At 35.8% G+C, this 27747-nt stretch overlaps 1 protein-coding gene across 9 annotated transcripts in view; it reads left to right on the forward strand.

Annotated features, from left to right (window-relative positions):
* MAGI2 (membrane associated guanylate kinase, WW and PDZ domain containing 2) overlaps nucleotides 1-27747 on the forward strand; it is a 1338650-nt gene that overhangs the window by 118505 nt on the left and 1192398 nt on the right. The gene's annotated exons all lie outside the window — the stretch shown is intronic.

A 27747-nucleotide genomic window follows, 5' to 3' on the forward strand; every position in this document is an offset into this window, starting at 1 on the left:
CAAAAGAAACAGAACCAAATAAAACAAATAGCAAGAGAACAACCAGACAAATGAAGAACTCAAAAATGATATCAAACAATTAGGATCAAAACTATCAAAAACACAAAACCTAAAAACAAAACCAAAGTCATGTTCCAACTGAGAATAAAGCAAGGAAACAGAACAAACCGATAAAAATTATTAAAATAAAGTAATAAAATAAAATAAAAAGGGAAAAAACACAGGACAACAGAAAGCAAAGTAGAAATGGAAATATATTTTATGTGTATATATATATATATATATATATATATATATTTAAGAAAAAAAGGAAGAAAAAAATAAGGGAAAAGCACACAGAACAGAAAAGCAACGTAAAAATAGAGATATATAAAAAAGATAAAACAATAAAATTATATTATAAAATATGAAGATCCCAAAAGACTAAATAAAAAAAAATACTAAAACAACAGCAAACAAACAAAAAGAAAGAAAAATAAAGCTAGAACCAACAACAGAATGAATCATAACTTAATAAAATTTATAGTAATAATTATGTTTCCGTGGGGTCTCAGCTGTAAGTGTTCTTGCACACGCTGTGAGCCACAGCTTACCTCCGCCTCCCTAAGAGGCTCTCCTCTGCCTCTCGGCTGGTCTCTGGACCTGCTGTGGTACCTGTGGGGACCACTCAGACTGTGATCTGGCCCAATTCCTGCAGGTACTTGCCCGCAAAATCCACAGCTTCCAAAGCTAGCCCATTTTCATTTGTGGGAACACTCATTGTCTATTCAGATATTCCATAGATGGAGGGTCTACCTAGCTGATCGTGGGGATTTAATCTGCACCTTGTACAGCTGATGGAAAGATTTTCAATCTTCTTCCTTAGTCGCCCCATCCCTGGGCTTCAGCTTTGGTTTTATCCCCACCTCTGCATGTGGTCCACCCACAGGAGTCTGGTCCTGAGGCTGCCTTGGAGCTCTTGGGTCTGCCCCAGTGAGGACAGGATGTAGAGGTGCTATGACTGCTTGGATCGTGGGAGCCCTGGTGGCACCAAATGCGCAGGGAAGCTGGCGGCCACGGGTGCAAGAGATATGGCTCTAGTGAGGGCCTTTTCTGGCACCTGGCGTAAGGCTCGTGAAGGCCAGCCCTGGCTGGGCTTTTTCTGCTGCCTGGCATCAGGCGTGTGAGGGCCAGCCCAGAGAGGGCTTTTTTTATTGCTCCGCAGCCAGCGCATGAGAGCCAGCCCTGAGAGGCTTCTTTTATTGTCCACTGGCAGGCGCCGGCATGTGGGGAGAAAAAGGCTACAATAGTGGCTCATCCCCCTGCGTGTGACTCAGCAGTAGTGCCCTGCTTCCGTGGCAGTCCAGTCTTCCTCTGTAGGCATTCCCTGCTGCACATTTCCTCCCTCCCGTCCCCTCAGTCTGTCTCCCCACAGCCAAAAGCAGTTCTCACTCCAGGCCTGTTCTCCAGTCCCTAGGCTCCAGCTCACAGGCCCCTTTCACATGTGTGAACACACGTCCCCATCTGGGGCACATAGGACCGTGGTACGGACCATCTGTGTATTTCTCACTCTGTCCCGTCTGCCACAGATCAGCCGCTACACCCTCTTCTGACAGACTCAAATGCTTCCCTTCTGTACCAATCGATTTCCCCTTTGGAGAGGGGTTTCCCTGAATTTGGGACTCTCTCCTCTGCTTCCGCTCCCCTGCCCCAGGGTGCAGGTCCAGTCCTACTTCCTCTCCTCCTCCTTCTCCCTTCTTTTTTTCATCCTACCCAGTTATGCAGGGATCTTTATAGTCCTTTCCGCTGTCCCAGGTCTTCTGCTAGTGTTCAACTGGTGTTCTGTGAGAATTGTTGCATCTATAGAGGTATTCCTGATGCATCCATGGAGAGAGATGAACTCCACGTCCTCCTACTCCTCTGCCATCTTAATTCCCTCCTGCTTTAATGTTTTTGATGAATACTTATTAAGCCTTTTCTATAACTGTCAGGCAATGGTAACTGTGCTCATGGGGATTTCAATCTATTGGAAATAGTCTTTTAGGTCTGCTTAAAGAAAGCTTCTTATGTATTATGCCCTGACTTATTGATGATTTCAAATCTGTATGAGAGATAATAACAGCTGCTATTTGTTGAACACTACTTTAAACACTTTGCAAGATAAAAGAATTAACTTACTTAATTTTCACAATGACTTTATGAGGTAGATGCAACTGTTTCCATTTTTTATTTGAGGAAACAGAGGCACAGGAAGCTTGTGCAGGGTCAAATGGCTAGTAAATGAATGAGTAGAACTTTGGCCCTAAGAAGTAGAGCTGCAGAACTCATATTCTCAGTCAGTAAAGGGGGACTGGATACTTGTGGCATGATTTTGATTTATGATTAGCTACTGGTAGAAGTATTAATATTAATTGAAAAATATAGATCATCTTAATATTTATAATGTTCTTCTCCAGAATACACTGGGAATGGTTATATTAATACCCAAGAGCTTATAAAGGAGATTTTATAATTTTAGAAGACACATAGCTATGATTCATGGTCAAGGACAGTAAGGTGAATCTAGCTTCAGAAACATTAGTGATGTTGCCAAAGAAATGATTATGATGCAAGCTGAAAGGAGGGAGGCACTTGGAAAAAAATGTAACAGAGGTCTAAAGAGATTAGATTTTAAAAGACGTATTAGGAAGACTTATAATAATGAATGGAAAATTTTAGTTAAGGAAAGGGAAAAAGCATAAATTATATGTAGTTACAATGCTTGTAGGGAATAATGATCTAAGAGGATATGAAGTTACTAGGTGAAGACTTTGCCATGCTAAATGAGTTTGCGTCTCTGGTCCACATAAATTATAATTCAAGAAATTGAAATAATTGGCAGACTTATTAGAATATTTGCTAATATATTGAGTAGGATATTGTGCTAAGTATTTCAATTTATTTCATTAAATTTTCATGACTACTTTTTGAGGATATGTGTTATTAATATTGCCATTTACAGACAGTGAAGCTTGAGAAGTTAAATATCTGGTCTCAGTTGAGACATCTATAAGTGACAGAACCACAATTCAAACACACATAAATTCCAACCTCAAGCCCATGCTCTTAGCCCTATGTTGCCTCTAAAACACCAGTCCCAATGTCTAAAATTAAAGAAAAACGGTAATGGGTTTCAGAGCTTGAATTCAATACCCAACAAAATTCTAAACCCTTGTTAATCAATCGCTTATTAAGAAGTTAGGAAATAGTCCCTAAGAATAAATTCAATGCTTTAAAATGGATTGGTAAGCTGGTATAATAGATAAGGGGGAGGCTATAGATATATTATTTATGGAGTTTAGAAAGTCATTTGATGTCATTTATTGAAAAAAAGAGTGCTGAAGGAAGATGTGATTAAACTGTATCTGAAGTAAATTGATTAGTAGATTGGTAGGAATTGAGGCAAAGTGGGCAGTATCGGGTCTGGGATGAGAGCAATAGTGAAAAATCACAGATCAATTTGTGCGCCTCTGCTAGTCAACATTGTTACTTTTTCTCAAGTCAAATATATCTGTAAGGATATGATCAGCAAGGTTTTCTTACTTATGTGTGTCAAGCACTGGGGGAAGCTAGTTAATCCCTATGTTTACTTCACATAGTATTCTAAAGGGACAGTGAGTTGACCTAAAACGAAGAGATTTGAAAGGAAAGAATATAAAATCCAAATTTAGGTTTAAAAAGGTAACTACTTAAATATCAGAGAAGAGATATCAGACTTATCAAGAGTTGATGTCTTGATAACATACCTAGAATTATTATTGATTCCAAGCACAATACAGATTAATACTGTGATTTTTCTCCCAAAAGTGAGTGATTTATGGCTTTACCCAAAATGTGTTGTTTGAAAAAAAGGAGTTAATATTTCTGATGTACTCTGTACTTACTAAAAACTACCCAGGATCCCCAGGATCCTGTGATTGTCCTTGACTCCACATTTGTGAGGATCATAAATATCTGGAGTCTAGTCTGGAAATCAAGTGCTACAAAACTATTTTAAAAATTGGGAGTAGTTTGCCTGAAGAAGCAAATAGAACATGATATCTACCTTTTAAGTATTTGAAGGGTTACCAGGGAGAAAGGAGATAGTTTGTTTTATTATAATTTCCTGCACAATTCCAGAATTCAAAATACCATGGAGTGAACGTGATAGGGTGCTGGATTGTATCCCAGTTTCAGGAAGACAACATTAACAAGAATTGAATCTTTACTTCCTGTAGTGGTAAGCTTTCCATCACCTGAAATGTTTGTGTGAGAACCTGACTTTGTACAGATCAGCCCTTGTAGCTCTGATCATGCAACTAAATCTTTCTGAGCTTCAGTGGGAATGATGATGGTACCTTCCTCATGAAGTACTTGTGAGGATTAAAGGAGATACCGTGTGCTAAGGGCTTAATGCAATCCCTGACATAAATAAAGTGCTAAAAAATGATACTTATTTTTATTACTGGATGACCAGTTTCCAAAGAGAACAGTAGAGAAGACATCTTTATTATATAGAAATGGAACTAGGCAACTAGATAAGTTGCCTTCCAAATGTTATAATCTACAGTTCCATGACTTAAACATTGTGAGGCCATTACACTTCTGTAATTTTCATAAGTATACTTATATCATGATTATTAATACCTTGAGGCAAACATCTTGATCTTTCTGGTCCACAAATAAACCCATAGTGTACAAATCTACATGTAAAAGTCAACGTGTGGGTAGTAACCTATATAAAGTAGTTAATATTTACATATAGTTCCCATGTAACTATATATCCCTCAATTTTTACATTGGCATTTTAATTAAACATGATATGTATGAGTGCTTCTATGATCATTCCAACCCAATTTCTAAATATCTGAATATTATTGGTGTCTGAGGTTGTCACTGTTCCTGAAACTAATACATAAAATACATAAAAAATGCATATAGATATAAAATTATTTATACAATTGGTGAAACATATTAAATTCCTTATTTATATTATATTATAGAATCATTAGCATACATTAGGGCATGTAAATGAGTTTAATTGGATTACAAAGCGTTTAAATGCAGTAGCTCTCAGTTTTCTCTGCCAAAGGCTTGAAAGGGAAGAGATAGTAACTTCTAATAATTGGAACTATCTTTTATTCTGAAATGCCCTCAGGCACAAGTACACACACTCACATCCTCAATCCTCTAAACCTACTGCCAAACCCTTCCCAGTTTTTGTGAGTGGTAGCAATCAACAGACAACAAAACAAATACTCTGTATAATTGAAAATTTAAGTATAAATTAATGTCAGAATCATATTCACCTCAGAGTAAATTGACATGAAGGAATGTCTAAATAACAACATCAGATAAAATAGGGTAGAAGTAAGTAAGCTTAAGGAATTTATTTGAAGTATAGATTTATGATGCATTTGAATTAAGAAAATGTTTTTTAATAGCAATCTTTATTGCATATTTACTATGTACCAGATATTCTGCTAAAGTTATGTATCATTCTATATACTATGTATAATTTAAGGCTCACAATAATCTTATGATTCCCACTTCATGTATGAGAAACTGAGACTCAAAGAAGTTAAGTAACTCACCCAAAATAATACAGCTGGTAAGTGAAGGGTGTGGTCTAAAATCTTGACTCAACACCCATACACTTAATGTCTACCTACCACCATTTACTAAGAGCCACAAAGAGCTTGACATCAACAAGGAAAATAATCCTCACTATAAAATGACTCTCTCTTGTAAATATCAATAAGATACAGGTGATTTGTTGCTAATGTGGTACAATGAGACAAGAGGTGTTTGGTTGTTCTTCATGACAAGTTTAGTTTGTTTCCTTTTTTCTTATTGGACAGTGATCTAACCTTTAATATAAACTATCCTTGGGTAATTCACTAAAGCCCACCTATCGGAGTGGTGTTTCATTAGCTTTTGGTATTTTTGTGATTATTCCCAAATTTAGTAGTTTTAGATCTGTGCGTAAGTTTGGTCTTTTAAAAAGAGAGGCATCTATCTGTAGAATGAATGGGTGAACTCAGAACCATGAAGTGAGAGATTACTTATATCTCGGTTTTTAGTTTGTTGTATTGTTGTTAACTAAGGTATAAAATGGCTTTCACTGCATAAAAGCTATTAATATTTAACACATTGCTCCTCCATTTAACAATCTCCACAATAATGTGAAAAGAGTAAAAATAATACTTTGTATTTATGTAGCACACGTCTCCATGGAGCCCAGAGAATGTGGTTGACAGGGTCTAAAAATGGCTTTGTCAGGGAGAACAAAAAACTAATATTATCATAATTATTTTGCAGGTATTGAAGCTGACACTGAGTCCATATGTAGCTACTAATGTGAACATTATGCAGTCAAAATGATATGGATGGCTTACTCCAGCCATCTTCATGATCAATAACGACCATACTAAAGAATCATACACCGGGTTCATATTTTATTTTTTGCTTATGGAGACAAACTGAATGACAGAACAATATATTGAGGATTCAATATTATACTCAATATTATTGGAGTGTTGTGGTAATATTTTGTATTATTTCACTTTGCCTTGGCAGTATTGGAATATTATACAGATATACTTTCTTCTTTAAAATAACTCTGTTGCCAAAAGTCATGTGCGGAAAGAATTGTAATTCACTTATGTTTCTAAGGCAATAAAACAAAGTATTTAATGAAATGTTATAATTTTTTTTGTTTAAAAAAGTTTTTTGTAACGGGAAAAAGCAAGCACTGTAATGTAAATGTGTTGTGAACTGAGATTTTAAAAAATGCATGGTTGCTTTATTCAAAGTAGGAAGCATTGATCTGAGCAGTGGTGAAATGGTGATCCTAGAACTGTAAATTTCTTACTTCTACATTCTCTATAAATCAGGCATTCTAGATAATGGGTTAAACCTGTGTGTGCGTGTGCGCGTGTGTGCATAGTTTGTGTTAAATACATTGGAGAGAGAATAGCCCCAGATTTTGTCAGTGGTTCTGAAACCTTAGCATGCACCAGAATCATCCTGAGGACTTTTCAGAAATACAGATTGCTGGGCCATGTCCCTAGCCTTTCTGATACAGTAGATCTGGAGTGGGGCCTAAGAATTTATATTTCCATAAGTTCTTATGTGATGCTAAATAATGCTTGTCTATGAACCATAGTTTTAGAACTAGTGGTACAGGAAATTGGGCTTCTGCTTTTACCCTTCATGGAGAAAGAAATAATTATGAGCAGGTAGAAATTACATGCCAACCTAGCTTGTTTTGGAAGATACAAGTGTGAGATAGATACTGAGAACGAGATGGGAACTAAGATGTCTCTGTTCAAACAGAAAATTGAAAATTCTGCTAAGAATTCATACTAATTCTAAAAGTCATTTGCAGCTTATGCTCTCTGCAGTCCATTTCAATATTTATTCAATAAGTATACAGTGATCACTTATTATTGAACATGGACTTGCATGCAACAGAGAAAAATAAAGGATTCCTGCCTCTCTCGAGCTGAATTTTCACTCGATGTTACTTTGCTTTAATGTATTTACTATGACTTTACTTTTATTGCAGATTTCTTTGGACCCTGTATCTAATTTCACATATATTCTTCTTTCCTTCTTCTAATCTTAGCATGCCATGGGAAGGTATCAATGTTTTCCATTTGTGTTGCTTCTGTATCAGAGTTTGAAGAGGGTGACAAAGGTGGTTCTGACTACTGATAGAACTAAGGCTGGGACACTGATAGTTATAGATCCTAGGACTGGAAGCCATTTCTTAACATGACAGGAAAGACAACTGTGGCGCAGCTATTTCAGTGAAATTGAATTGTGGAAAACTGAAAGTATGTGAAACCTATGAAAAAGAATTTTCTACCTTATAGTTTTAATTTGCATTTATTTGATGATTAATAACATAAAAGCTATATCTTACCCTTCATATTGGAAAATATTTTCTTAAAATAATAATAACTGGTGATGGTAAATACATATCAAAATAGAAACTTTTGTACACTGGTGAGAAGAATGCCGTGGAGGACAATTTGACAATTTGCAATTAAGAGCCTTGAAAATATCTTCATACTTTTTGAACCATGATTTTCTATGATCAGGTTATAGAAATTTAAATAGAGATGTGCATATTAATTATATGTTTATTTTGATCATAGTATTGGCTTAAATATCAAAATATTGGAAATGTAGTTTAAATATCTCAGAACAGAATTAGTTACATAAATAATGTTATATTCCTAAAATCTCACACCATTTAATCATTTAAATTATAATTTTTAGGTATTTAATAATATAAGTAAATATTTTGGATACAAGTTTAAAAACAAAATTCAAAACATTTTTTCAGTTTCCTAATAGGCATAGAAAAATGATTGGAAGGAAATATATCACATATTAATGGTGGATCTTTCTGAATTATAAATTATTTCTTTCTCTTTGCACTGTATTTTATCAATATAAATTCTATGTGAAAGAATATGTTGTTTTTATTATATGACGGGTGTATGTGTGTGTGTGTATGTGTGTGTGCGTGTGCGCGCGTGCGCGCATGTGCACACAAATGCATGCATGGGAAATACAGTCCTGTGGAATTATCTTCTTAGGCACCATATGTGGATGCTCCAGGATTTGGAAGTCCTAAAGTACACCTGACCGTCATGGTTTGCCTTTGTATTATTATGTAACCATAATCCTGCCATTATTCTGCATTGTCATACATATAATTGCCAGGGTTCCTAGATAGGTCATAACTTGTTCTTTAAGTGTCAGTGTTTTCCTTTGTCAGATGAAAAGAAAAGAGAGAATAAATGTCTGGGTGGAATCTATGTGTCCTGGGAGTCCTATAAATTCTGAAAAATTTCACTGTTTTTCCCCATAAGCACAACATCTGTCTGTCTCTATTAAGCATTTCTTACAAAGATACTCTATGAGAAAATATATCTAAGAAAAATATTTCTAAGAGTGTGCTACCCACAGTCATATCCCTTACTAAATGTAATACAAATAGAAACCACTGTTAAGATATTTGCCTCATGGCTGGGAACTGTCTAAATGTTAATCCTTGCCAATATCTTTTGTGGTAGGTACTTTTATTTTTTCCAGTGTACAGACAGGAATCCTGAGGCCTGCGGCTGGTCAATAATTTGCCCCAGGTCATGCAGCTAGGAAGAGGAAAGGCCAAGATTCAAATCCAGCCAGTGTGGTTCCAGAGTCTGCAATGTTTCTTAGTATCATGCCAAAAGATCTTCCTTTCATAGTTTTATTCTATCCACTTTAAACTTCTGACAGTGTTGAAAGAAAAGACCCTCAACTCATGATTGTGGTTTTAGAGTGAAAACGTTCTTTTCACTCCTGTCAGAAGTTTGGTGCCTGAGTGTAAATTCAGTGGGATCCTTAAATTGTTAAGATACTGCTACTCATCATCACGATGGCTGTAAGGACTTAGTGCTTGAGGGAACTGCCATTCTGGTTTTAAACATCTGTCACAGAAGCTAAATTTCCAGCTGCTCCATTCATTATTAGTTCTTTTAAGATATCAGGGGAGTTTTACTTTTGAAAGTGGCCCTGTAGTTTTTAGTAATTAAAGAAAAACAGGATACATGATATCTGAAAATGTATCACTGACGCTGAACTCAGTTTCCTTTGGATGACCAATAAATTAGTAGAAGATTTCCAAGGCATATTAACACTACAACATAATTTATGCTTATGGGAGTACACCTTTCATAGGTTTCTTAAAAATACTTTTCTTCCATTATAAGATAGCACATAGCAATTAATAAAGTTTAAAAGCTTCAAAATATAGGCTAATTTACTTATTTTTTTTTCCTACATAGTTTCAACCATAGGGCATATAGCCTAGAATAAAACCCATTAATATAATAGTGTAACTTGAACTAAGTTAAAATCCTTTTGTGGTAGTCTGTGTTTTCCAGTTTTTCTTAAGAGGCAGGATTTGTCACTATAACAATAATAATGATTATTTGAAAATCCTTAGGGCTCACCATGTAAGCTCCATCTGAAAAAATCTAGAAGCAATGCTTTATTAATTTAAGATCCATACTTCTTTGTTCCTTTTGGTCTATATACTTTGTTCACCTTCTTTGAAGAAAGAGCACAGTTTGATTTCATGGTGCCTAGTAAAAGTTCTGTGCAATGAGAATCCCACCATTTTAAACACTGATTTCCAAATGTGCACACGTATATGTGTGTGTGTGTTTGTGTGTGTATTTTCTGTGTGCTTGAATATTTGGAGTAATATTTCTTCTTCAGGGAATATTTGGGATGATTTCACAATTGAAGGGAATAACAGTTTGGGGAGATATTCCAATGCTCAATATGAGTTGAAGTGAGAAACTCCCCTATTCCCCAGCATTCAGTGTTGATTAATTATTATGTTGTGGAGTTTTAAAAATAATGATAATAGTGGTATTGGTGGTGGTACTAGACAGCTAGCTTTTTGTCTAAAACACAGACTTTAATGACCTTTAGAAAAAGAATGCTTTCCTAAGAATGATGCCTTTCTTGAGGACATATATTTGGAGGTTCCCCATTTTATATATACACATACCTACACACACTACACACACATACATAAACAAATTAAAAAAAAAAGAAATTCCTGTTTCAAAATTGACTTTGTCTATGAGGTTTTCATTACCTTCTTCCGGCAGAATTTATAACATTTCGCTTGTTTCTCACAATGGTGCATTCTGATGCTGTAGCATTTTTCACATTGTATTAAAATGCAGCTCTGTGCATCTGTTTCCCACACTAGAATATGGAATACTTGAAGGCAGCAGCCCACTCTTATTTATCTCTATCCCTTGTGCTTAGCACAGTGACTGATGCATCTGTTGGGTTCATAATCTGTTGTTAATTATGATTTTGGAAATACAAAAGTAGGGCTGGTTTCTTGGGCTGTCAACCATGAAAGCTTGTTTCTCAATAGTTTCTATAGAAATTTCAGAGACTTTCAAGAAGGGCTTTCTAGGCAGGAGCCTGAGCAAAGAGAGGCTCAGTTTTTACAGAATATAAAACAATGGGGAGGGATATTGGAAACAGAGCCCATTATCGTTCCCCACACAATCCCGGTGTCTTGCTCTGTGGGCTGGCATTGTTCCCTCTGATTTGGTCCAAACCTCAGGACACTGATGAGCCTCTGTGGACCGGGCTCTCCCGTGAGTCTCCCCACAACAGCTCTAATCCAGTTACGCTTTTAGGTCTTGTATTAACTATCGCTACATAACACATTCTGTAAAAACTGTTACCACACATTTTATGTTTAGGGAATGGTGTGGCAGTAGGGGTTGAGAGTTAGGGGTTGACAGATAGTGACGTGCTTTTAGGTCTTTGTGGAAACAGCTCTGGTCAGGAGTGATGGATGGATAGGATTCTACTGGAGGTTATTGGAGGTAGAGAGACTCCAGATGCTGAAGTTGCTGAAGATCAACATGATACATCTTTGTTTTGTAATCAGGAAGGGAAATTAAAAACAATAATCGATTTAATTCTTTGACTCTCAGCTTAAGAGACCAAGCTATCCCTTAGATACAAGGGAATATTAAGGAATTACGATAGAACAATGTGTGAAGAGCTGAAAAATGCAAATTATCCTGTTTTATAAGAGCTATATAAAATAGAAGTTTTTTTGTTTGTTTCCTTGTGTACTGAAAAGGTGTTTTGTTACACCCTGAAGGGCTAGTAGAACTGTAACTTGAAAGTAATAAGATTTTAAATGACTTTAAAAATGAAGATCATTGCTTTTGAAACCTGACTTCCTGAAAACTATTAAAAATATATATACATGTAGTATATATATATACATATAAAACAGTTAATGTAAGACCTAAATTTTACTGAATGCTTAATACATGCCAGGTACAGATATTAAGATATTTACATGTATTATCTCATTTAACACTATGAAGTAGCTACTCTTATCCCAGTTTTATACATTAAAAAAATAGTGCTTTGCTTTAAAAGGATTTGCCCCAAATAACATACCTGAGGAAATAGTGGAGCCAAAATTTAATCCCATGGCATCTGACTTCAGATACTTTGTCTCTGGCTTCACAGGAACATCCATAGGAGGACAGATACCCTGTTCCTGTGTTTAAAACACATCACATTGTGGTGTTAAGCAGAGTTCTCTTTACTGAAGAAGGCTTAGGTTGGCCCCAGGTAACCTCTAGCTCACTAGGGATTATCACGTATGCTACATTAGAAAACAGGGCTCCCATAAACCTTGAAGGTATTGTGATTGTTCATCACTTCTCACCTGAAACTGTATCAATGGGCTTCTGAGTTCCCTTGATTCCATCTTATTCACTTATAGCCAAAGTGAGTTTTCTAAAGTGAAAATTTAATTATTTCCTGCTTAAATCATTCAGTGGCTCCCCACTTTTTCCAAATATTTGAACTTTTTACTGTGGCTTATGAACTTCTTTCTGGACTCTACTTACCACTCTTGTCTCTTTTCTTTGCACTCTCACACTTCATGGCTAGCCACTGCAGCTCCACATTTTTTCCTACTGGGTCTTGGCACCTCCTGCCTCCACTAACTAGAATACTTTCCTCCCTGCCTCCCACACCAAGCTGCTCACACTTCTAGGCACATTCTGAGGACAGTTGCTCCTAAAGTCCCAAATTTGGGTTAAATATTTCTCCTGGATATTCAAGCAACATTCTCTACCTCGTTTTCACAAAACATCATGCTGTGTGATTACTTATTTTTACCTTCCACTTCACTATAAGCTCACTGCTGGGAGAGAAGATGTGATTATTTTCTTCATCCTTGGATCCCCAATACTTAGTGCATAGTAGGAGTTCAGATTTTTTGTTGTGTATATGAATGAAGGCAGATATCATTTAAAATACTAATTGGTAACACATAAAGTACGATTTTAAGTGTTCAAAACTATAACTTCATTTAACCCATGCAAAACTCCCGTGAGGTAGATACTATTGTTTTGCCCCCATGAAATGAGATACTTGCTACACAGGGAGTTTAAGTAAATAGCCAAAGGTTGCACAGCTAATAAGCATCAATACCAGTATTTGAACCCAGACTGTCAGGCTTCAGAGTATGGACTTGCCACTATTGCTACACTGCCTCTCTGAAGATTTAAGGTCAATGGATTAGTATTTCTAGGTGACAGTTGATACCTCAGGGCTTTCATAAGAAGGAAAACATGAAAACTGTTTATTGGTCCCATCTCTGCCACTAACAATTATGTTATTCTTAGGATCTCACTTATGCCATAGTTTATCTGCAAAATTAGAAAACTGTGGATTGAATGATCCCAAAGGTCTTTGTTCTCTAAATAACAATGATTTGAACCAACCACTTATTTGTGCTACTCTGAGGAAGATAAAGTATTGAAAATAAATTACCAAAGGACTGTGAGCTAAAATAGATATTCTAGGTCCCATCTATAGACCTCTTGTCCCTCTTATCTCCACTGTTTGGGAGATTTATAATCTCATCCTATTACTCTCTGATCAAGGAGCTGGACTTGAATAGGGCTGTTAGGTGGATAGACTAAATAACTATCTTAAAACCACCTAAGAAGTGGATTTCCACTGATACAGTTAATTTGGCATATGACTGCAGATAATAATAATTTAAATGAGAAATGTAAGTAATTGCCTATTCCACTGGCTAGCACACAGTAGGCATTCAGTAAATATTAGTTCTCTGTGGATTTTATTTTTCCTGTGATTTCACTCTTATGGATTTTACTTTTCCTGTGAATTTTCAGTTATATCAACTTTTTCTTGTCTCTAACAATATTCATCGAAAAAGGAGAACTAATAAGCATTCTAGCTAATTTGGTAGATGTTCCTGTTATATAATCACCAGGGTATCCAGGCTGTCAATTGAGAGCAAACAATTTATAGGGAGAAAAACTTATGCATTGCTCTCTTACTTAAGGTGTGTTATTGTGGAAACACTGCCTTCCGTCTTTCATCAGTAGATACTATTTTCTAATGGGTTCCATTGGAACATAAGTGTTGGGGGGTCTACTTTGAGAGAATCAGCAAGTTTATTAAATGTTAGACAACCTCATCTTTCACTTTTAAAGAGTATGGATATATGGCTACATCTAAAGATTGAATATTAAATGATGTCAAGGCATAAAAAATGTTAATATATTCATGTCGTATTTCTTTTTGTAATTTCGTTTTAATGACCAATGCCCTAGTGGTCAAACACTGAAATTAGGTTCTTGCTATGACCTGAAAGATGAGTGAAATTCAAATGTGTTTTTTTAAATGTAAATCCGTTTTCACTTATAAAGAGTACTGTGTTTAATTGAATGTAGAACATCTCACTTATTGCAAATAAATGAACAGCTTTAGTGATGCAAATGTAAAAACTACCATAGTATTGCATATCATTATCTAAATTATGTCCATCTAATGATCGAGATTCAATAATGACACCCAGAAAATACACCCACAGCAGTTAGTTATCCACACACAGTGTGAAATTCTGAACAGGTTATGTGTGTGTGATGTTTTAGTCCTTCTCCCAGCATGTTTCAAAGCAGCTTTTGTTGTGAGAACTTTGAAAGCCACAGGAAAGCATGTTTTGTGCGTTTTCTTCAATTTTGTAAAGGCTGTGGGTCTATGGTAACTCATTACGTGAATCCACTAGGAAATTTGATGTACATTTATTTATTTTTGGCTGCGTTGGGTCCCCGCTGCTGCACGTGGGCTTTCTCTAGTTGCGGCGAGCCGGAGCTACTCTTCAATGAGGTGCGCGGGCTTCTCATTGCGGTGGCTCCTCTTGTTGCGGAGCACAGGTTCTAGGTGGGTGGGCTTCAGTAGTTGTGCCACGCAGGCTTAGTAGTTGTGGATCGCGGGCTCTAGAGCACAGGCTCAGCAGTTGTGGCGCACGGGCTTAGTTGCTCCGTGGCATGTGGGATCTTCCCAGACCAGGGCTCGAACCCATGTCCGCTGCATTGGCAGGCGGATTCTTAACCACTGCGCCACCAGAGAAGTCTGCAAAGTAGACAAGGAAATAAAATACTAACACATCTCACTTGAAACTAAATTTTAGGTCTTAAGAATACTATGATTGTCAATATTCCTGGTAAACATAGGCCAGTCATATCTATGTGCTTGAAACTTGGCACCTCTGGGTTCCAGGAAATACTCCATGGTATGTATACCCATTAGGTTTGGGTTTGACTGCATTTAACAAGAAAGATAGTGTTGTGTTAGTTTCAGGTGTTTAAAAAAAAAGAAAGACAAAATATGGTAAAGGGTTATTTCTCTCTTACATAAAAGGAATTCATAGGTAGGCTGTCTAGGGCTCCTGTGGCAATTCCACAGTGTTATCATGGCTCCTGTTTTCTGCTTTGCCATTCTCAGCTTGGTGTTTCCACATTTAAGGATGGATATGACTATTAGAGTTCCAGCTATTGTATCAACATTCAAAGTGTGCTAGCCCCTCCTGTTTTAAGGAGAATTTCCCATGAGCTTATACATACTTCTGGTTACATGTCATTGGCCAGACTTAGTTACATGACCATACCCAGCTGTGCAGGTATGGTTGGCGACAGAGTGGCAAAAAAACAGAGAGGTTGCAAACAGCAGCTCCCAATCAAAGAAGCATATTTGCATGCATTTAATAGGGGAAGGGGACTGCTGATCTCATGCATAAGGAGAGTGTACCCTATGAGCAGTAGCATGTTTGAGTTGGGAAGGACAGCAAGTAGAGTTAAAGATGGATGGAAAACTTACTGGAAAAAAAAAAGAAAAACTGTAGCAAATTTGTTTAATTATTCTTTCAACAGCATGTGAAAAATGATCTTTGTTTCCTTTTTAAAGGCACACATTCTAGAAAAGAAGTCTGAAAATTAATACATATTACAATGGAGTCCATAAATACTCTGGCATTTTTGTTTTCTTCACCCTGCAGTTTATAACACATGACTAATACATTGAGTCTGAATAAGAACTTGATAAGTATAGATATTTATCCAGAATTTATGGTCACATTTCTCTGATGGTAGCACTGCTGATAGTAGTCATATTGACAGTTAGAAATTATAGAATTCAAGAGGATGGCCCTTATTTCACTTTGACATAGATGCAATTTCACCAAAGGAATTTCGTTCTATATAAAAAAAAATCTTATGTTGCATTTTATTTTTTATGGCTTTCCTTTTCTTAATTCCTTCAATTTACTTAATTAGGCACGCAAAATATAACCCCACTTGACCAGCAAGTACATACTTTCTTTGAAGAAAAAAATGTTACCTCAACCTACTGATAATCAGAAGGAAGTGTGTGTGTGTGTGTGTGTGTGTGTGTGTGTCTGTGATTTTATAAATGATACTTTAAATGTGTATGAAAATGAACTTTTGGTAGCTGAATACATAAGTGTGATTTCATGATGAAGGTGTGAATGGGGATTAGTTTTAGTTGTCCTCAGTGTATAGATAACAGTTGAAGTTGTGTATGGATTAGCAATCCCAAAAAGAAAAGAAGGCTGTGAACTAATGTTTGTATATAAAGGGGTAGAATCAAAGTGATGAGCTAAAGATGTAGTGATCAATGCTGCTTAGAGATGCAGCAAAAAGGTTAAGTAAAGTAGAAACTGGAGTGTTAGGAAACCAGCAGATAATATGTCATCTTATCCTAACTGAATTGGAATGCTGGTAGTTTAAATAAGGCTCATTCCAGTGAGTAAAGCAATGCAAAGGAGGTGGAACCAATAAGTATACATGACTCTCTAGGAAGTCTCATGCCAAGGGAAGGAGATGAGACAGTAATTAGGCCTGTTAAAGATTAGTGTATACTTGTGCTGTCCAGTACAGGAGACACTAGCTACACGTGGCTACTGAGCACTTGAAATGTGGCGAGTTTGAATTGATATCGGCTGTGAGTAAAATATACACTGGATTTCAAAGAGTTGATATGAAAAAAATGCAAAGAATCTCATTGAAATTTTTATACTGATTACATTTTGAAATGATAACTTTGATATGGGGTCAGATGAAATATATATTATTAATATTATTTTCACCTATATATTTTTCCTTTTTTAGTGTAGCTCCTAAAATTTTTTAAATTGCATGTGTAGCTTACATTTGTGGCTCACATTGTATTCAACAGTCAATGTTGGTCTGTACTCTGATTCCAATTTGCCACCTCAATTTTTGACAAAAATATATGAGGGAAAATCAGAAGCCATTCTAAAAACTATAATTTTTTCCCACATTTACTTAGAAGTGTAATTTGTTATAGTAGTAGGAACATGAGCCTCTGGATCCAGCTCTGCTACTAACTAGCTATATAGCCCCAGGAAAGTTATTTAACTTCTATGAGCCTTGATTTCCACATCCATAAAATGAGAATCATAATACTTACCACACAGGGTAATTGTGAGGATAAAATGTGCATATAAAGGGCTTTGCAGAGTCCATGCCACATAATTGGCACTTAATAAATGTTAGTTACCTTTTCTCCTTTCTGTGTGACCTATAACTCTGGGTAAAAGGAATAGAATTGATCTGATATACTGTAAGCCTCAAAATCAGAGGAGTATGAGGATAAGAATAACAACAAAGGTTACTGACCCTCTGAAAAAGAAAACCAAAATCCTCCAAAATTGAAAAATAACCAACAATTAACCTTAGCCTTTTTGAAAGGAGAAAGCAATAAAATTTCTTCAAATATAGAAATACACACATATATATGTATTTATATGTATATGTATACAAATGCATGTATATGTGGGTGTGTGCAAGTGTTTGTGTTTTTCTCAGTGGGCCATGTGAAACAGTGTATATGTAATTGTTTTATAAACTAGAATACACTGCATCTATTCATATCTGAACAGTGGAATCATGATCACTATTCTCTAAAATTACATCTACTAGAAAGTGATAAATGGAGGAAAAAAATTTATATTGTAATGGGGATAAAAGATGAAAAAGAAAGACATAAAGAGAGTAGAAAGAATTTGCTGAAAGTCAAAATAGGAAATATACATCTAGCTAGCATACACTGTCCACAGTTTTCTTTCTCAGCCTTGACATGCCTCCATGGAATGGTCCAAAATAACTCCCTCCACAGTGCTCAAGGACACAGTAGTGAATAAGTGTAACAAAAACCCTACCTTCAAGGAGCTTGCATTTTGAGGGAGACAATAAGAAAATAAATAAGTAAAAACATATGTTATTAGTTATTAGTTTAAAGTCAAAAAAAAAAAAAACCAGAGAAGGTTAGAAAGTATTGGTGGAGGAAGGTTACAGTATTAGATAGGGTAAAAAAGCAAGGCTTACTGAAAAGGTGACATTAAGTATAGATGGAAAAGAAATAAGTGAGCAAGTCATAGGGATCTCTGGGGGAAACATTTCAGATAACAGCATGAGTAAGGATCGTGATTTGGGAACTTTGGAATAGTGTGGAGGCCAGTGTGACTGGAGCCCAGTGAGGGGACTAGTAGGAAGGCATGAGGTCAACAAGTATAAGGTGGGTGGGGAGATCATCTAGGACTTGAAGTAACCTGACTTGACTTGACATGACCAGAAGTGTCTCAACTTGGATTGATTGAAATGTCTTGACTTGACTTGACCTAGCTTGACTTGAACTTACTTGATTAAATTTTCTATAGAAGGTCATTTAAAGGTTTGGCTTTTACTCGGAATGAGATGGGGATTATAGGGTTTTGAATAGAAGTGTAACATGATCTTAACTTCTGTTAAATAATCACTCTGGCTGCCTTTTGAGAGGAAGATATAAAAGGCTGGGACTGGCATGTTAGCAGTAGAAGTGGTAAGAAGTTCTGGATATATTTTAAAAGTAGAGCAAAAGGGATCCACTAACGGATCAGATATGTGATGTAACAAAAAGAGAGACTTCAAGATTTTGGTCTGAGCAACTTGAAATATAAAGTTGCCATTTACTGAAGTGGGAAAAGCTGTGGAATAATAGATTAGGAGAGAGGAGTGAAAATGATGAGGATTTTTTTTCTGGAAATATTAAATTTGAGATGTTTATTAAACATTCAAGAACTGTAGGAAATATGGGTCTGGAGTTCATGGGAGATGGTCTGGGCTGGAGATATATATTTGGGAGTCATCAGTATGTAGATGGCATGTAAAGTTATGGGGTGGGATGAATTATCCAAAGAGCAGTGAACAAGATAAGGACATATGGATGTGGGAGGGGAAAAGAAGGGATGGAAAGATGAGAAGTAAAGGAGGCTGAGAAAGAATGTCTATTCTGATGTACTGGAAGCCAAGCATTGAGGGTATTAAATCTAGAGGCATGGCCTAGGTCAAATGTTGGTTTTGGGCCAAGTGAGATGAGAATTAGGAATTGACCTTTAATTTAGCCACATAAAGGTCAGTTTTGATGGAGAGGGAAAATCTCAATTGGAGAGAGGTCAAGAAAATATGGAAGTACGAAAATCCAAAATAGTAATCAGAGACAACTTGGGGGAGGGGGTGATAGTTTTATTATAAAGAGAGGAATAAAACCAGGACAGTAGCTGAAGGGTGAAGTGGAATAGAGAATTGTGGGTTTTTTTTAAATAAGATGAGAGAAATAGAATACTTCATGCTCTTGACAATGAATGATAAGAGAACAAAGAGGTTAATGGGGATGGAGTAGTAAAAAGGCAAGAATTTCTGGAATCTTTGCTAGGGTGAGAGAGGATGGGATCTGCTGGTCAAGTGGAATGATTGGTCTTAGCTAGGATACCTTTTGCCCATAGTAATATATTTTATTTGATATAGAGTCACAGATGTAACTGAATGGATAAATATTTTGTGGAGCCTTTTGGAAATTGTTTTTTAGTTACTTCTCTTTTCCTAGCAAAATAAGAAGCAAGATCATCAGCTTTATTTACTAATGACCCTCTTCCTGTCTGTCCTCTGCTTCACCAACTCTTTCTTTAATCCTTACCCATAATTAGTTACTTACCCTTATTAGACTCAAAGTATGATCCCAAAATAAAATGATTCAGATTTTCCTGGAATATTTATTAAAATGCAGATACCTGGGTTCCACTCAAGGCCTAATAAAATATCCCTGGGAAGTGGAGCCAGGAATTTGAATTTTTAGTAAGGTCTCCTGGTTCTTGTGATGCACAGTAATTTTGAACACTGTCCTTTCCGTCTTTTGGTTGCTTCAGTAATAAATGCCTTATCCTCTTTCATCCCCCTGTGAATTGCTCTATCTTTAGAAGAATGCTTTCATCTGTATTTGGTAGAGAATTTTGCACACATTGAATATATTTGAATATCTAACACTGGTGGAGATATTTTTCTAACTATAGTCTTTCCAGATCACATTCAGGGACTGAAGAAAAATTGTTCCCACATGTTATGAACACAAGTATACCTAAGGGATTTTTTCCAGATTCTAGATAAACATCATAAACAATGGAGTACCTGATAAACTTTATGTTACAATTAAATCATGTCATCAGCAGGTTATATACTGTCTCTGGTGAAAGTAGAACACTGAAGTTCTCTAATAAAAAAAGCTATGTCTCATGCTACTTCATATGCTGAATCCTTAACAAATGTTTAATAGCAGGAAAGTGAATTAAATAACTCTACATATTTTAATTTAAAACAAACTCTAAGTACGATACATATATTTTAAAGCATAACCAGAGCGAATTTAAAGAGACTGCAGCCAAAAGAAAAGAAGGAAGGAAGAAAAGAAGGAAGGGAGGGAGAAAGGAAGAAAGGGAGAAAGGAAGGGAGAAAGGATTCTAAACCAGTTCCTTTTTCCAACACAAATCTTAAAAGGTTTGTCTACTTACACTGCCTTTTATTATTTTTCTGTCCTACATGGTATTATCTTTGAATAATCAGAGTTTATATCACACATATTGAGATTTTTAGGTAAAAGAAAAAATCTATTAGAATTAAATCAAGCAAGACAGGGCATAGAAAAATATCTACAAAATAGAGGTGGTTATCACAAGAAAATTGTATATATACATATATATATGTTATATATATATTTGAGGTCATAACCTTGAATTAATTTGAATGAAAGAATGCAGAGCAGGGAACAAGGAGGATAGGTCAAAATGAAGTAATTTTAACTGAGGATTTGTTTTTCCTTGTCAATGAATATTTTATTTTTTAATCTGGGTAAGAAAACAAGTGCTCAACTTTGTATTAATGCTGAAATTATTAATATTCTGGGAAATTTTTCTAGATAATTGCAGCAAATTTTACTCTTACAATGTTGTTACTACTATTTTCTGATATTGAAGTGCCCCTTATTTTTTTAGGAAATGTTGCATTAGGTCCCATTTGTTTATTTATTTATTTTTATTTCCATTTCTCTAGGAGGTGGGTCAAGAAGGATATGGCTGTGATTTATGTCATAGAGTGTTCTGCCTATGTTTTCCTCTAAGAGTTTTATAGTGTCTGACCTTACATTTAGGTCTTTAATCCATTTTGAGTTTATTTCTGTGTATGGTGTTAGGGAGTGTTCTAATTTTATTCTTTTACATGTAGCTGTCCAGTTTTCCCAGCGCCACTTATTGAAGAGGCTGTCCTTTCTCCATTGTATATTCTTGCCTCCTTTATCAAAGATAAGGTGACCATATGTGCATGGGTTTATCTCTGGGCTTTCTATTCCTGTTCCATTGATCTATATATCTGTTTTTGTGCCAGTACCATACTGTCTTGATTACTATAGCTTTGTAGTATAGTCTGAAGTCAGGAAGCCTGATTCCTCCAGCTCCGTTTTTCTTTCTTAAAATTGCTTTGGCTATGCAGGGTCTTTTGTGTTTCCATACAAATTGTGAAATTTTTTGTTCTAGTTTTGTGAAAAATGCCATTGGTAGTTTGATAGGGATTGCATTGAATGTGTAGATTGCTTTGGGAAGTATAGTCATTTTCACAATGTTGATTCTTCCTATCCAAGAACATGGTATATCTCTCCATCTGTTGGTATCATCTTTAATTTCTTTTATCAGTGTCTTATAGTTTTCTGCATACAGATCTTTGGTCTCCTTAGGCAGAACACTCTGTGACATAAATCATAGCAAGATCCTTTTTGACCCACCTCCTAGAGAAATGGAAATAAAAACAAAAATAAACAAATGGGACCTAATGAAACTTAAAAGCTTTTACACGGCAAAGGAAACCATAAACAAGACAAAAAGACAACCCTCAGAATGGGAGAACATATTTGCAAACGAAGCAACTGACAAAGGATTAATCTCCAAAATATACAAGCAGCTCATGCAGCTCAATATCAAAAAAACAAACAACCCAATCCAAAAATGCACAGAAGACCTAAATAGACATTTCTCCAGAGAAGATATACAGATTGCCAACAAACACATGAAAGGATGCTCAGCATCACTAATCATTAGAGAAATGCAAATCAAAACTACAATGAGGTATCACCTCACACCAGTCATAATGGCCATCATCAAAAAATCTACAAACAATAAATGCTGGAGAGGGTGTGGAGAAAAGGGAACCCTCTTGCACTGTTGGTGGGAATATAAATTAATACAACCACTATGGAGAACAGTATGGAGGTTCCTTATAGAACTACCATACGACCCAGCAGTCCCACTCCTGGGCATATACCCTGAGAAAACCATAATTCAAAAAGAGTCGCATACCACAATATTCATTGCAGCTCTATTTACAATAGCCAGGACATGGAAGCAACCTAAGTGTCCATCCACAGATGAATTGATAAAGAAGATGTGGCACATATATACAATGGAATATAACTCAGCCATAAAAATAAACTAAATTGAGTTATTTGCAGTTAGGTGGATGGGCCTAGAGACTGTCATACAGAGCGAAGTAAGTCAGAAATAGAAAAACAAATACCGTATGCTAACACATATATATGGAATCTAAAAAAAAAAAAAAATGATTCTGAAGAAACTAGGGGCAGGGCAGGAATAAAGATGCAGACATAGAGAATGGACTTGAGGACACGGGGAGGGGGAAGTGTAAGCTGGGACGAAGTGAGAGAGTGGTATGGACATATATACTACCAAATGTAAAATAGATAGCTAGTGGGAAACTGCCGCATAGCACAGGGAGATAAGCTCAGTGCTTTGTGTCCACCTAGAGGGGTGGGATAGGGAGGGTGGGAGGGAGACGCAAGAGGGAGGAGATATAGGGATATATGTATACATATAGCAGATTCACTTTTGTTATACAGCAGCAACTAACACAACATTGTTAAGCAATTATACTCCAATAAAGATGTTAAAAAAAAAAAGAAGTTATTACTTTATAACTTAGCCTCTAAGAATAGTGCTACATAAACTTAGTAAATGCCCAACAGAAATGGGATCAGGTAGAAAAATTCAAATGGTTCTTATTTACTTAGTAATTTCTTTAAGTCATGTTCACCTTTGTATTATGATTTCTAAAATATGTTTTAAAATCACTTTAAGCAATTAGTGGTTTAGTGTTCAGCTGTCTCAGTAGGTATGTTTCTGCTCTTTTATTTGTTTGTGTACAAGAATAGCTTTCTGCCAGTTGAAGTGGGATTTGAAATTACAGCACCAGCAGGCAATTTCTTGGACAAATTACTATTTGGACCACTAATGTAGAGGAAGGGAAGAATGTTTATTGCACCACTGAACTGGCTCATGCTTCTATAGCCAAGATTATGCCAGAGGCCACTGTGCTGGGAAACAGTCCAAGAGAAGCTATACACCTTCTGTTTTGAGTGACTTGTCTCTATACTGAGAACACATGTTGGTGTTCAGAAAGAAAGAGCTGAATCTATTTTGTAAGAGCAGTGGGAAAATTTAGCTACATGGGTTGACAAGTTCAACATTTCTATGACAATGTATATATGAAATATAACATTTGGTCGATTTCTTCTTAAAATTATTTCAGTATCATTTTGTAATGCTCCACATTATTTTTCCATACATAAATATAGTAATACACTTTTATTTCACATGCCATCCTGAAGTGGATCAGTTTTCTTTTAAAAATTTGACCTTTAACCAGTTTCCCACCCCAATGGCCCAAGGATGGCATGCATAACTTTAAAATAAACTGTTTAGCCATATCTTTCTGTAGAAAAATGAGATCATACTCAGCAATTTCTATGGGTGATGAAGAAGGAAAGATGGAACCAGTATTATAGCTATATTTGTTTTCATGTTTTAGAGTAAGGTAGTGTCGAATCCTCAATCTAAGATGGGGATATTCAAAAATCGTTTCAAGAAAATAAAGTATTTATCCAGATATTGAATATACCAATGGTTTATCCTTTAAGAGAATCCCAACAGGAGACTTTGGCCTTCAAACTCTTTTAATGTTGTTTTCCACTCCAAGTCATTTTCTTTTAACCAAATAGCTGTGTCTAGTTAAGAATCTAGGAGTCCAAAACTTATCTTAAACCCTCATTCAAAGCTCCTGATCCCCAGGGTTAATATCTTATGCTTGTTATTTGTTTTGCTATTAATGAATATAAAGAAATCCAATTGCATGTACTTTTTCCTTAAATGAAGTGACTATAGATGAAACCGCTTTCCCACAGATGATGCATGTAGGGATGGAGGAAAACTGGAATTGCCTAAATAGTAATTTCTCCATAGCCTGACACAATTTGCATTTCCAGGGACAGCTTCTGGTGAAGGCTATCACCAAATCCAGAACCCAGTTCTTTACTTAGACTCCTCAGTATCACTAACTTTGGAAATAACTTCTAGGTCCAGTTAGTAATTAAGGACTTCAGTTATTCTGTAGAATGGATCTTAAAACTGTCCATCTGGGCCCACAAGTTATAACTATGATTTTATACTGCTATTTGAGGACAATGTCTCATAAAACATTTGTTCAAACTTGTCTTGAGTAAAACACCCCATGGTACCACACTCCTCACTAACTTGTCAGTAACTTTCCATTTTGTTCTAAGGCAAATTGTAAGTTCCTTAACATTTCCACTGCTCCATGGAAGTCCTTATCCTGGCAGCTTCAAAATTCAATTATAAAACAGTGAACTTAAACTTTCTCTTCATAAATCAAAAGTGTTCAAAGACTACATGTAGATTCAATTCTTGTAACATCTTTGGATACTTTATAACATCTCAAGGAAGGTGTGCAAGTTAAGTGCTTCGACTGTCTCTAAAGTGTCATGGTTCACTGTTTACATTCACAATTAATATTGAAAGTTTCTAATGTAGACCACTACACAAGATGTATGTGAAAAAGGAAAAAATAATGCTGTATCATGACATGGTAAAGTTTAACAGAGTCAAATTCAGGTTGACACATTTAAGGTCAAGTGCCCGTCTATGCACATATTACAGAGAGAAATTTTAAAGTAAAAACATAGGTCTGTGGTTTCATATCAAATGAAAGAAGCAACATGATATTATAGGAAGATTTAGTTCAATTTCTAAAGTCTTTAATATGCCTTGCCAAAGGGGTATTAGATTCCTTTGAAAATAATTACCTTATTTTAGGGTGAAAACCAAGATATAGGAAATGGTTAAAAATCAAAATGAGATGATAAACAGTTACATGGCCAAGTTAGTTCTAAGATCAATATAGTAGTTCATATCAAAGAGATGAGTATGTATAGAAGTTGTGGAGGAACAAGATATGATTGTATTAATATTCTTCCGTTGGACTCGTCATTAGTCAAATTCCACTTCAGGTGTTACAGCCATTATTTTTTACCCCATTTTAAAGAGAATGCTGTTAGAAAACTGGACAGAATCCAAAGAAGAATGTGTTCTTTATGTCTTCATTTAGACAAATAAAAGATTATGTTGAAGTGACTGAGCTCATACTCTGAAAACTATATACATATTATTTACTGTAAATACTTAAATGCAATTATTTTGAAAAACTTTCTACATGCTAACATGTCTCCAAATTCTTCCTTTCTGTGAGAACTGACAGCTCTAACCAATGAGCCAAGAAAATGATAATGAAGGATATTGTAGTCTCTCTCATTTAGTACTCCATGTCTGCATTTTTTCTATTGACATTCCCTCATCTCTGTTTTCCCTCAGTGATCTGCATCATCTACTCCATAGTGATGGGGGAGGCATTTTTAAATACTCTTTAGAGTTAAGGATCACTTCCTGATTAGAGCCTGACCATGTAGTGGACTTCTCCATTACCTAGACACATGGGCACCTTGACCTTTCTTGGGAGACATCATCAAACATTCTTCTGGCCACTTGGCTCAGGTGTACAGAAGGAGTGTGACTATTTAATGAATTTCTCCTCAATGTCAGGTGGGCTGTAGGATTTGGATGTTGTGTAAGGGCTCATATTGGCTCTCTTTGGAGTTTTCTCTTACGATGAGTTAGCCATAGGGCTTGAGAATCTGAGGAAGGAATCAGTACTGGTGCTTTTCCATGACATATTCCTAGTTTTACACTCAGCACTCAGTAGCAGTATCTGGATAGTGTAAATCTCGGGAATTTTTTTAGCCTTAGAAAATCAGAAAGGAAGAGCTGGAATCAGATTAAATCATGGAAGTTTTCAGCTATATACACCTTCACTGTCCAGGCTTTAGTACATTAGAATGAAGTATAAAGAGTACAGTCCTATTTATTGCTGGAGGTTTTTCAGGAATAACAGATGAACTATATTTTCTAGCAGTTTCAGTTCAGCAGATTTCAATCTTCCCTCTCCCCTTACCAAAATGCCTGAGGAATAAGACTATAACATAAGTAATAGTGTTCATAAACTCCGTGATTATCAATATGAAACTGACACTCTCTCCTACCCTTTCCAGCTCCCAGTTTGTGTATGATTTGGTGATTTGGATGTTTAAAGCATTGAGTAATTTAAAATAAAATCCCACAGGTAACAACTATACCCTCTAGAAGACTACACACACACACACACACACACACAAACACACACACATGTATACCAAATGAAACAATTAGTGCTTTAGAAATATACCTGCCTGTCAATTACTGTTAAAGATCTTATTAGGCTCTATAATTTTATCACGGTTTACCTTGGGTGGAAACTGATGATGACAATAGAGAGCATGAATGGAGATTCTTTGCCTCCCCCAGCCTCCTAATCTACCAGGAAGGGCAGTATTCATGCCCAATTTGGTTGGTTATATATATAACATGTACACATATATATATATAAACCACATGTTTCAGAGATAGTATAGGTGAAAGGCAAGAAAGCTGACCTTAATGTCATTCCTGATTATATTAGTCTGTAAACAGCATAAGATCTTGTTTCTGGGCTACCAATTCATGATGTGACATATTAGCCAGTGGTAGTTACTCGGATTACCTATTTTTAGGAAGGTTAAGTGATATTGGAAATATTGACAGAGTTCAACTGTAGATTCTCGCTCATCTAAATTATTCGATCGCAAAATCAACAAATGAATTCAAACAAACCACCTTTAAATTCTTCTGAGCATCATTGCTAATTTGAGATTTAAGAGATATATTCTTATTTTCCAAAACTCACCATTATAAGTAGGTTTTATAGGTATATGTTTTGTAATGAGCTTAGAATTAATGAAAACACTTTGGCTCAGATGATTATTTTCTATAAATCCTCTAATGAACTAAATCAAAAATGAGATCACCATTTTAATCTGTTATGTTTATTACCAAAAGTACTAAAGTATTTTAAAATAACATTTAATATTATCAAATGTATGTTTTCTAGAGGAAAGGTATTTAAAGAAAATTATATAAAATACTTGATATTTAGGACTAGGTGCAGAATTTGAAGTATTAAAACAACAGTT

This window comes from Balaenoptera musculus, chromosome 9 (assembly GCF_009873245.2).
Source record: "Balaenoptera musculus isolate JJ_BM4_2016_0621 chromosome 9, mBalMus1.pri.v3, whole genome shotgun sequence".
Classification (NCBI taxonomy): domain Eukaryota; kingdom Metazoa; phylum Chordata; class Mammalia; order Artiodactyla; family Balaenopteridae; genus Balaenoptera; species Balaenoptera musculus.